Source organism: Haliotis cracherodii, unplaced genomic scaffold, assembly GCF_022045235.1.
Source record: "Haliotis cracherodii isolate W230 unplaced genomic scaffold, xgHalCrac1.p SCAF_7, whole genome shotgun sequence".
NCBI lineage: Eukaryota > Metazoa > Mollusca > Gastropoda > Lepetellida > Haliotidae > Haliotis > Haliotis cracherodii.
Genome location: NW_027266330.1, coordinates 23452523 through 23464106, shown reverse-complemented (window position 1 = coordinate 23464106; position 11584 = coordinate 23452523). Strand labels below are relative to the sequence as shown.

Genomic DNA, 11584 nt, shown 5'->3' with positions numbered 1-11584 from the left:
TGGTGAGCATGTCGATATCCGTTCATTGTTGCCGTCAGATAGCCAACCGCTTGATGATCAAATTCCGTTGAGGTTAGTATCGGACAGTTCAGGCTAGGTTATATATATTTAAACCATTTTATCTGATTATTATTCTGATGAACCTCCCCTCTAATATCCACATCCTTTTTCTCCATCCCCCCACCAAAGACATAAACATCATACCCCCAATTTTTGACAAGACCTGGAATCAATCACTCCCTCCAAACCCATCAGTAAACACCCTCATCGTTCAGCTCATTTCAACCCCCCCCCCCCCCCAACTACAATGCAAGCTCCCAAACACCCCCCACCCCCCCCCTCCCCACAACCAAGCACTACTCCCAACAACACAAACCAACTCAACACCCCCCATGCCACGAAATAACAACCAACAAACCAACCATACCCCATCCCATCCCCATCCCCGCCCCATCCCCCACTACATCACCAAAAACAGGAAAACCTATTTAGCCAACAAGATACAAAACATGAAAACAGCATCCTCTGCAAACATCACCCCACAAAAACTACACAGCAACATGAACAAAATAGTTCCGTTTATAGTTTGAAACTACCAATTGCCAAAAAATTACACAATCTGGCTACCAAGACCAAAGTGTACAAAACGTCCTTCTCCTCCCCCAAATAATGAGATGGTCTCTTTTGTTTCAGCTGCAGTTGTGATGCACCACTTCATATAATGAGTTGGTCTCTTTTGTTTCAGCTGTAGTTGTGATGCACCACTTCATATAATGAGATGGTCTCTTTTGTTTCAGCTGCAGTTGTGATGCACCACTTCATATAATGAGTTGGTCTCTTTTGTTTCAGCTGTAGTTGTGATGCACCACTTCATATAATGAGATGGTCTCTTTTGTTTCAGCTGCAGTTGTGATGCACCACTTCATATAATGAGATGGTCTCTTTTGTTTCAGCTGCAGTTGTGATGCACCACTTCATATAATGAGTTGGTTTCTTTTTTTCAGCTGCAGTTGTGACGCAACACTTATAATGATAAGTTGGTCTCTGGTATTGTAACGCCAGTTGTGACGCACCACTTCATATAATGAGTTGTTCTCATATGTTTCTGATCCAGTTGTGACGCTCCACTTCCTACTGGTATGAGCTGGGTTTTCAATGACTTATATCCATTTGAGACGCATCACTTAGACGAAGTAGATTATTTTTCCAGACAGAATCATTTTTCAATTTAATGGTGTAAACTCGGTGCTACTTTAACTCCATTTATTTTCTATAGTCACAGTGACTTTGTCCTTCTACAATTGTAGGTTATACCTAGACGACCAAGGTGCCTGGACATGGGTTACACATTGCAACTGCCCGTGGTCATGTGGGCTCCATTCTGAGAAAGCCATGCTATGCTGGACTTTCTCTGTGAAGAATGTGGTCAGTAGATATAGGGGTGTATTTTGCTGGTCCGAATGTTCCGAGTAGTAGGGAAAGTATAACCTTCCGCATTCATGGTGAAGCGTAAGAATGAGTTGCGGGTGCTGTCCACACCCAATGATACCCCAGTTACCGTAGAAAGGCAGTTGCAGTGTCAGCCGAGGTCGTCTGGAAGTCTGAACTCTAGAACACATATACAGATAGATATTTAAAAGCTCTAGCTTCAGGTTCAAATGAAGAGAAACGCTGTCTCTGTTTGACCATTAATTGAGCACAATAGTCAGTGCAAAGATTTGGAGTTATGGACCTCTGTGGTGTGTACCCGTTCCGGCAAGTAACTTTTGTAGAGTTTTATAACGATTTGTGTATCACTACCAGAGGATCATTTCGAAAACAAAATCAAGACTATAGTCTATACTGAAATGTTTCACCTCTAGTAACGAGGATTTAGTCTTTTAATTTTTTAGATCCAGTTCAGACGTGCAAAATCCTATTTTAATGAGTTGGTCTTCCTATGTTTCAGAACCATTTGAAAAGCGCCACTTCCTGGTATAATGAGCTGGTCTGTAGGGTTGTAGCTCCATTTGTGATGCACCACTTCATATAATGAGTTGCTCTCTTTTGTTTCAGCTGCAGTTGTGATGCACCACTTGATATAATGAGTTGGTCTCTTTTGTTTCAGCTGCAGTTGTGATGCACCACTTCATATAATGAGTTGGTCTCTTTTGTTTCAGCTGCAGTTGTGATGCACCACTTCATAAAATGAGTTGGTCTCTTTTGTTTCAGCTGCAGTTGTGATGCACCACTTCATAAAATGAGTTGGTCTCTTTTGTTTCAGCTGCAGTTGTGATGCACCACTTCATAAAATGAGTTGGTCTCTTTTGTTTCAGCTGCAGTTGTGATGCACCACTTCATAAAATGAGTTGGTCTCTTTTGTTTCAGCTGCAGTTGTGATGCACCACTTCATATAATGAGTTGGTATCTTTTGTTTCAGCTGCAGTTGTGATGCACCACTTCATATAATGAGTTGGTCTCTTTTGTTTCAGCTGCAGTTGTGATGCACCACTTGATATAATGAGTTGGTCTCTTTTGTTTCAGCTGCAGTTGTAATGCACCACTTCATATAATGAGTTGGTCTCTTTTGTTTCAGCTGCAGTTGTGATGCACCACTTCATATAATGAGTTGGTCTCTTTTGTTTCAGCTGCAGTTGTGATGCACCACTTCATAAAATGAGTTGGTCTCTTTTGTTTCAGCTGCAGTTGTGATGCACCACTTCATATAATGAGTTGGTATCTTTTGTTTCAGCTGCAGTTGTGATGCACCACTTCATATAATGAGTTGGTCTCTTTTGTTTCAGCTGCAGTTGTGATGCACCACTTCATATAATGAGTTGGTCTCTTTTGTTTCAGCTGCAGTTGTGACGCACCACTTCATATAATGAGTTGGCCTCTTTTGTTTCAGCTGCAGTTGTGATGCAACACTTATAATGATAAGTTGGTCTCTGGTATTGTAACGCCAGTTGTGACGCACCACTTCATATAATGAGTTGTTCTCATATGTTTCAGATCCAGTTGTGACGCTCCACTTCCTACTGGTATGAGCTGGGTTTTCAATGACTTATATCCATTTGAGACGCATCACTTAGACGAAGTAGATTATTTTTCCAGACAGAATCATTTTTCAATATCATGGTATAAACTCGGTGCTACTTTAACTCCATTTATTTTCTACAGTCACAGTGACTTTGTCCTTCTACAATTGTAGGTTATACCTAGACGACCAAGGTGCCTGGACATGGGTTACACATTGCAACTGCCCGTGGTCATGTGGGCTCCATTCTGAGAAAGCCATGCTATGCTGGACTTTCTCTGTGAAGAATGTGGTCAGTAGATATAGGGGTGTATTTTGCTGGTCCGAATGTTCCGAGTAGTAGGGAAAGTATAACCTTCCGCATTCATGGTGAAGCGTAAGAATGAGTTGCGGGTGCTGTCCACACCCAATGATACCCCAGTTACCGTAGAAAGGCAGTTGCAGTGTCAGCCGAGGTCGTCTGGAAGTCTGAACTCTAGAACACATATACAGATAGATATTTAAAAGCTCTAGCTTCAGGTTCAAATGAAGAGAAACGCTGTCTCTGTTTGACCATTAATTGAGCACAATAGTCAGTGCAAAGATTTGGAGTTATGGACCTCTGTGGTGTGTACCCGTTCCGGCAAGTAACTTTTGTAGAGTTTTATAACGATTTTTGTATCACTACCAGAGGATCATTTCGAAAACAAAATCAAGACTATAGTCTATACTGAAATGTTCCACCTCCAGTAACGAGGATTTAGTCTTTTAATTTTTTAGATCCAGTTCAGACGTGCAAAATCCTATTTTAATGAGTTGGTCTTCCTATGTTTCAGAACCATTTGAAAAGCGCCACTTCCTGGTATAATGAGCTGGTCTGTAGGGTTGTAGCTCCAGTTGTGATGCACCACTTCATATAATGAGTTGGTCTCTTTTGTTTCAGCTGCAGTTGTGATGCACCACTTGATATAATGAGTTGGTCTCTTTTGTTTCAGCTGCAGTTGTGATGCACCACTTCATATAATGAGTTGGTCTCTTTTGTTTCAGCTGCAGTTGTGATGCACCACTTCATAAAATGAGTTGGTCTCTTTTGTTTCAGCTGCAGTTGTGATGCACCACTTCATAAAATGAGTTGGTCTCTTTTGTTTCAGCTGCAGTTGTGATGCACCACTTCATATAATGAGTTGGTCTCTTTTGTTTCAGCTGCAGTTGTGATGCACCACTTCATATAATGAGTTGGTCTCTTTTGTTTCAGCTGCAGTTGTGATGCACCACTTCATATAATGAGTTGGTCTCTTTTGTTTCAGCTGCAGTTGTGACGCACCACTTCATATAATGAGTTGGCCTCTTTTGTTTCAGCTGCAGTTGTGATGCACCACTTCATATAATGAGTTGGTCTCTGGTATTGTAACGCCAGTTGTGACGCACCACTTCATATAATGAGTTGTTCTCATATGTTTCTGATCCAGTTGTGACGCTCCACTTCCTACTGGTATGAGCTGGGTTTTCAATGACTTATATCCATTTGAGACGCATCACTTAGACGAAGTAGATTATTTTTCCAGACAGAATCATTTTTCAATTTAATGGTGTAAACTCGGTGCTACTTTAACTCCATTTATTTTCTATAGTCACAGTGACTTTGTCCTTCTACAATTGTAGGTTATACCTAGACGACCAAGGTGCCTGGACATGGGTTACACATTGCAACTGCCCGTGGTCATGTGGGCTCCATTCTGAGAAAGCCATGCTATGCTGGACTTTCTCTGTGAAGAATGTGGTCAGTAGATATAGGGGTGTATTTTGCTGGTCCGAATGTTCCGAGTAGTAGGGAAAGTATAACCTTCCGCATTCATGGTGAAGCGTAAGAATGAGTTGCGGGTGCTGTCCACACCCAATGATACCCCAGTTACCGTAGAAAGGCAGTTGCAGTGTCAGCCGAGGTCGTCTGGAAGTCTGAACTCTAGAACACATATACAGATAGATATTTAAAAGCTCTAGCTTCAGGTTCAAATGAAGAGAAACGCTGTCTCTGTTTGACCATTAATTGAGCACAATAGTCAGTGCAAAGATTTGGAGTTATGGACCTCTGTGGTGTGTACCCGTTCCGGCAAGTAACTTTTGTAGAGTTTTATAACGATTTGTGTATCACTACCAGAGGATCATTTCGAAAACAAAATCAAGACTATAGTCTATACTGAAATGTTTCACCTCCAGTAACGAGGATTTAGTCTTTTAATTTTTTAGATCCAGTTCAGACGTGCAAAATCCTATTTTAATGAGTTGGTCTTCCTATGTTTCAGAACCATTTGAAAAGCGCCACTTCCTGGTATAATGAGCTGGTCTGTAGGGTTGTAGCTCCAGTTGTGATGCACCACTTCATATAATGAGTTGCTCTCTTTTGTTTCAGCTGCAGTTGTGATGCACCACTTCATATAATGAGTTGGTCTCTTTTGTTTCAGCTGCAGTTGTAATGCACCACTTCATATAATGAGTTGGTCTCTTTTGTTTCAGCTGCAGTTGTGATGCACCACTTCATATAATGAGTTGGTCTCTTTTGTTTCAGCTGCAGTTGTGATGCACCACTTCATAAAATGAGTTGGTCTCTTTTGTTTCAGCTGCAGTTGTGATGCAGCACTTCATAAAATGAGTTGGTCTCTTTTGTTTCAGCTGCAGTTGTGATGCACCACTTCATATAATGAGTTGGTCTCTTTTGTTTCAGCTGCAGTTGTGATGCAGCACTTCATATAATGAGTTGCTCTCTTTTGTTTCAGCTGCAGTTGTGATACACCACTTCATATAATGAGTTGGTCTCTTTTGTTTCAGCTGCAGTTGTGACGCACCACTTCATATAATGAGTTGGCCTCTTTTGTTTCAGCTGCAGTTGTGATGCACCACTTCATATAATGAGTTGGTCTCTGGTATTGTAACGCCAGTTGTGACGCACCACTTCATATAATGAGTTGTTCTCATATGTTTCTGATCCAGTTGTGACGCTCCACTTCCTACTGGTATGAGCTGGGTTTTCAATGACTTATATCCATTTGAGACGCATCACTTAGACGAAGTAGATTATTTTTCCAGACAGAATCATTTTTCAATTTAATGGTGTAAACTCGGTGCTACTTTAACTCCATTTATTTTCTATAGTCACAGTGACTTTGTCCTTCTACAATTGTAGGTTATACCTAGACGACCAAGGTGCCTGGACATGGGTTACACATTGCAACTGCCCGTGGTCATGTGGGCTCCATTCTGAGAAAGCCATGCTATGCTGGACTTTCTCTGTGAAGAATGTGGTCAGTAGATATAGGGGTGTATTTTGCTGGTCCGAATGTTCCGAGTAGTAGGGAAAGTATAACCTTCCGCATTCATGGTGAAGCGTAAGAATGAGTTGCGGGTGCTGTCCACACCCAATGATACCCCAGTTACCGTAGAAAGGCAGTTGCAGTGTCAGCCGAGGTCGTCTGGAAGTCTGAACTCTAGAACACATATACAGATAGATATTTAAAAGCTCTGGCTTCAGGTTCAAATGAAGAGAAACGCTGTCTCTGTTTGACCATTAATTGAGCACAATAGTCAGTGCAAAGATTTGGAGTTATGGACCTCTGTGGTGTGTACCCGTTCCGGCAAGTAACTTTTGTAGAGTTTTATAACGATTTGTGTATCACTACCAGAGGATCATTTCGAAAACAAAATCAAGACTATAGTCTATACTGAAATGTTCCACCTCCAGTAACGAGGATTTAGTCTTTTAATTTTTTAGATCCAGTTCAGACGTGCAAAATCCTATTTCAATGAGTTGGCCTTCCAATGTTTCAGAACCATTTGAAAAGCGCCACTTCCTGGTATAATGAGCTGGTCTGTAGGGTTGTAGCTCCAGTTGTGATGCACCACTTCATATAATGAGTTGCTCTCTTTTGTTTCAGCTGCAGTTGTGATGCACCACTTCATATAATGAGTTGGTCTCTTTTGTTTCAGCTGCAGTTGTGATGCACCACTTCATATAATGAGTTGGTCTCTTTTGTTTCAGCTGCAGTTGTGATGCACCACTTCATATAATGAGTTGGTCTCTTTTGTTTCAGCTGCAGTTGTGATGCACCACTTCATATAATGAGTTGGTCTCTTTTGTTTCAGCTGCAGTTGTGATGCACCACTTCATATAATGAGTTGGTCTCTTTTGTTTCAGCTGCAGTTGTGATGCACCACTTCATATAATGAGATGGTCTCTTTTGTTTCAGCTGCAGTTGTGATGCACCACTTCATATGATGAGTTGGTCTCTTTTGTTTCAGCTGCAGTTGTGATGCACCACTTCATATGATGAGTTGGTTTCTTTTTTTCAGCTGCAGTTGTGACGCAACACTTATAATGATAAGTTGGTCTCTGGTATTGTAACGCCAGTTGTGACGCACCACTTCATATAATGAGTTGTTCTCATATGTTTCAGATCCAGTTGTGACGCTCCACTTCCTACTGGTATGAGCTGGGTTTTCAATGACTTATATCCATTTGAGACGCATCACTTAGACGAAGTAGATTATTTTTCCAGACAGAATCATTTTTCAATATCATGGTATAAACTCGGTGCTACTTTAACTCCATTTATTTTCTACAGTCACAGTGACTTTGTCCTTCTACAATTGTAGGTTATACCTAGACGACCAAGGTGCCTGGACATGGGTTACACATTGCAACTGCCCGTGGTCATGTGGGCTCCATTCTGAGAAAGCCATGCTATGCTGGACTTTCTCTGTGAAGAATGTGGTCAGTAGATATAGGGGTGTATTTTGCTGGTCCGAATGTTCCGAGTAGTAGGGAAAGTATAACCTTCCGCATTCATGGTGAAGCGTAAGAATGAGTTGCGGGTGCTGTCCACACCCAATGATACCCCAGTTACCGTAGAAAGGCAGTTGCAGTGTCAGCCGAGGTCGCCTGGAAGTCTGAACTCTAGAACACATATACAGATAGATATTTAAAAGCTCTAGCTTCAGGTTCAAATGAAGAGAAACGCTGTCTCTGTTTGACCATTAATGATGAGTTGGTTTCTTTTGTTTCAGCACCAGTTGTGATGTACCTCTTCATATAATGAGACGGTCTCTTTTGTTTCAGCTGCAGTTGTGATGCACCTCTTCATATAATGAGATGGTCTCTTTTGTTTCAGCTGCAGTTGTGATGCACCTCTTCATATAATGAGTTGGTCTCTTTTGTTTCAGCTGCAGTTGTGATGCACCATCTCATATAATGAGTTGCATTCTTGCATAAACAAATATCTACTTCTTTCCTTAAATGTATAAATATAAACATCACAGTCTCCGACATCTTGCATCAACCATACATTACCAAAACCATAACTAAACAATGTATATCTTACAAATGAAACCCAATTTTTATCATCTAATCTATCATATTTGCACAGCATGAAATAGCAATGCTTTAGATATTTACCCAGAGGCATTCTTATTAGCTTAATCCAATACTCAATTATTCTCACACCACCATGTTCATACATTCTCGTTCTTCGAAGCTCATCTAATACAGCAGCATTTGAAGACTTGTATCCTATTTTCAAAGTATATTTACAAAATTTAGTATGCACCATTATTTTAATTGATACTAGAGCCTTGTTTGCCTGTTTAGCTAAAGTAACACATGCTTGAGTAAACATATTTCTACATGAAAATAGAATACCAAGATACTTATAGTATGACACCACTTCAAACTGTTCACCATCAATAAACCATTTTTCATGTGATAGCGGCTATCCATTTTTAAATACCATAACTTTACTCTTATTACTGTTTACTGTTAGTCCCCATTTATAGCAGTATCTTTCTAAACTAGTTATTTTGCAAGTATTGACGCATCATCTGCAAATAAGAGCAATAATATTTCATCAATATCACAATCAATGAAGGGCGGTCGGGTAGCCTAGTGGTTAAAGCGTTCGCTCGTCATGCCGAAGACCCGGGTTCGATTCCCGACATGGGTACAATGTGTGAAGCCCATTTCTGGTGTCACCCGCCGTGATATTGCTGGAATATTGCTAAAAGCGGCGTAAAACCATACTCACTCACTCACAATCAATGAAGATAAGAATAGGGTTAGAATAGGTGACTTGTAAGAGGTTTGGGATCGGGGTCGGGGTTTTAGCTGCAGTTGCGACGCGTCACTTCATATAATGAGTTGGTCTCATATATTTCATAACCAGTTGTGACGCGCCACTTCCTGCTAATATGAGCTGTTTCTTATGATTTTTGTCCAGTTGAGACGCATCACTTAGACGAAGCAGATTATTTTTCCAGACAAAATCATTTTTTCAACATTGTGGTTTAAACTCGGCGCTACTATAACTCCATTTAGTTTTCATAGTCACGGTGACTGAGACCCGTGAAGATCCGGGCTAGAATAGGTCTTCAGCAACCTATGCTTGCCGTAAAAGGCGACTAACGGGATCGGGTGGTCAGGCTCGCTGAATTGGTTGATGCATGTCATCGATCCCAATTGGGTAGGGGAAGGCTTCTATGTGCCGTGTGCCGGGAACCACAAGAAAGTGCCAGTCAGCGTGAAACAAGGGGACAGTTGGGTTACAAAGACTGGCGGCAAGACTATTTGAAATACTGCTGCGTGCAGCGTTATAGAACAAACAAACAAATATTGATCATTAATCATCATTTGTCACCGTGCATTTGGTGTCGTCGCTAGCCCGTCTAGCGTAAGGGCCAGCGCAGAACCATTAATGTTGAGAACACTACAGCCCATGTGGGATGCTGAGAACACCACAACCCGTCGGATCCGCATCACGCATTCATGCAAGGGGCTTTTGACGGTGTAGTACAGTGGAATATCTGCTTGGACTTCATTGCGTCATTGTTTTGACATCCGGGCGAAATGAACGTTTTACTTGTTGTGGGGCCGAAAGTGAGTCTGATTTTTACAGAGGCCCGTATTAAGAATATTAGAACAGTATCCAAATTGCGTGGATCGATGCTCATCATGTCAATCACTGAATTGTCTGGTCCAGACTCGATTATTTACACACCGCCGTCATATAGCAGGAATATTGCTGAGTGCGGCGTTAAACAACAAACAAACCAACTAACCAACCAATCATATATGGTGTCCCCCGACGCGATTACTACTTGAATACTGCTAAATGCGGCGTAGACCCCATACTCACTCCTCCATAAATGGCAAATATGATCATGTCATAGAATGCCGTCTATAAGGTCTTACCTGAAAGGTGCAGTCGGCAAAACCTGTCGTGGCATTTTTTACAATATGAAATGTTTGTGTTCAGTTTTCCTAAAATGGCGTCTGTCATTTACTTGTTGTTTCTTGATTGTGCAAGCGTTAGCTCGTCACGCCGAAGACCCGGGTTCGATTCCCGACATGGGTACAATGTGTGAAGCCCATTTCTGGTGTCCCCCGCCGTGATATTGCTGGAATATTGCTAAAGCGGCGTAAAACCATACTCACTCACTCACTCACTCACTCACTTGATGTTGTCAAATGCTGTAGCAATCGCAGGACGAACATGTAGTTTCCGGGTGACATCGCATCTAGGAAGTAGCTGTTGCGGTTCATCTCCCTGTGTAATTGTTCTTCTACATGCGAATTTATTATGCCTTCCATTTCGGGAACAAACGTTATACGCCTTCGCAGTTCCTTAACCGATTTTGTATTTCCTTCATGAAATCTATCAAACAAACAGAACGTTTCCTTTGAGGGTGGCACGTCAGTGTCGAAGTCCAGAGCATTGACTGGAGCTACTGTTAGATATTCTTTCATGTAAGGAATACTCTTAGAAAATATTCCTTTATTAGCTTTCTGTATGTTCTCAGCATTTGCTCCGGCCAAGCGTTCATCGTTGGGAGAGAGCATGTTCTTCCGCCGCTTGTTTCCGTGGCATGACATCATAGGGGCTAGTCACTTATGATGACTGGCGGTTGTCTTGACACAGATCGATGTGGTCTCTCACGCTTTCAGGCCTCAGTTTGTTTGTTTGCTTGTTGTTTAACAACGCACTCAGCAATATTCCAGCTATATGACGGCGGTCTGTAAATATTCGCGTATGGACCAGACAATCCAATGATTGACGTCATGAGCATCGATCCACGCATTTGGGATCGATGACATACATCAACCACGTCAACGAGCCTGACCACCCGTTCCCGTTAGTCGCCTCTTATCACAAGCTAGTCTCCTTTTACAACTAGCATGGGTTGCCGAAGACCTATTCTACCCTGATCTTCACGGGTCTGACCGAATGCCGGTTTTATATTGCGAACACAATGAGATACCAATCCGCAGATTAACATGAATGTCCCACTCAGACACAGTATACTGACGCGGAATCCTTGTCTTAGCCCCTTAATGCCAAACACCAGACAGGGTAACAACCAGTACAATATTTTAACGTCTTTTGGTGGTCTGTAAATAATCGAGTATGGACCTGACAATCCAATGATTGACGTCATGAGCATCGATCCACACAATTGGGATCGATGACATGCATCAACGAAGTCAGCAAGCCTGACCACCCAATGCCGTTAGTCGCCTCTTACTCCAATGAACTCACACATAGTGAA

General features: G+C 41.8%; 1 pseudogene; it reads right to left on the bottom strand.

Annotated features, from left to right (window-relative positions):
- Window positions 1–7914: 7914 nt before the first annotated feature.
- On the bottom strand, window positions 7915–11578 carry LOC139448750 (uncharacterized; annotated as a pseudogene).
- Between the last annotated feature and the right edge of the window lie 6 nt (window positions 11579–11584).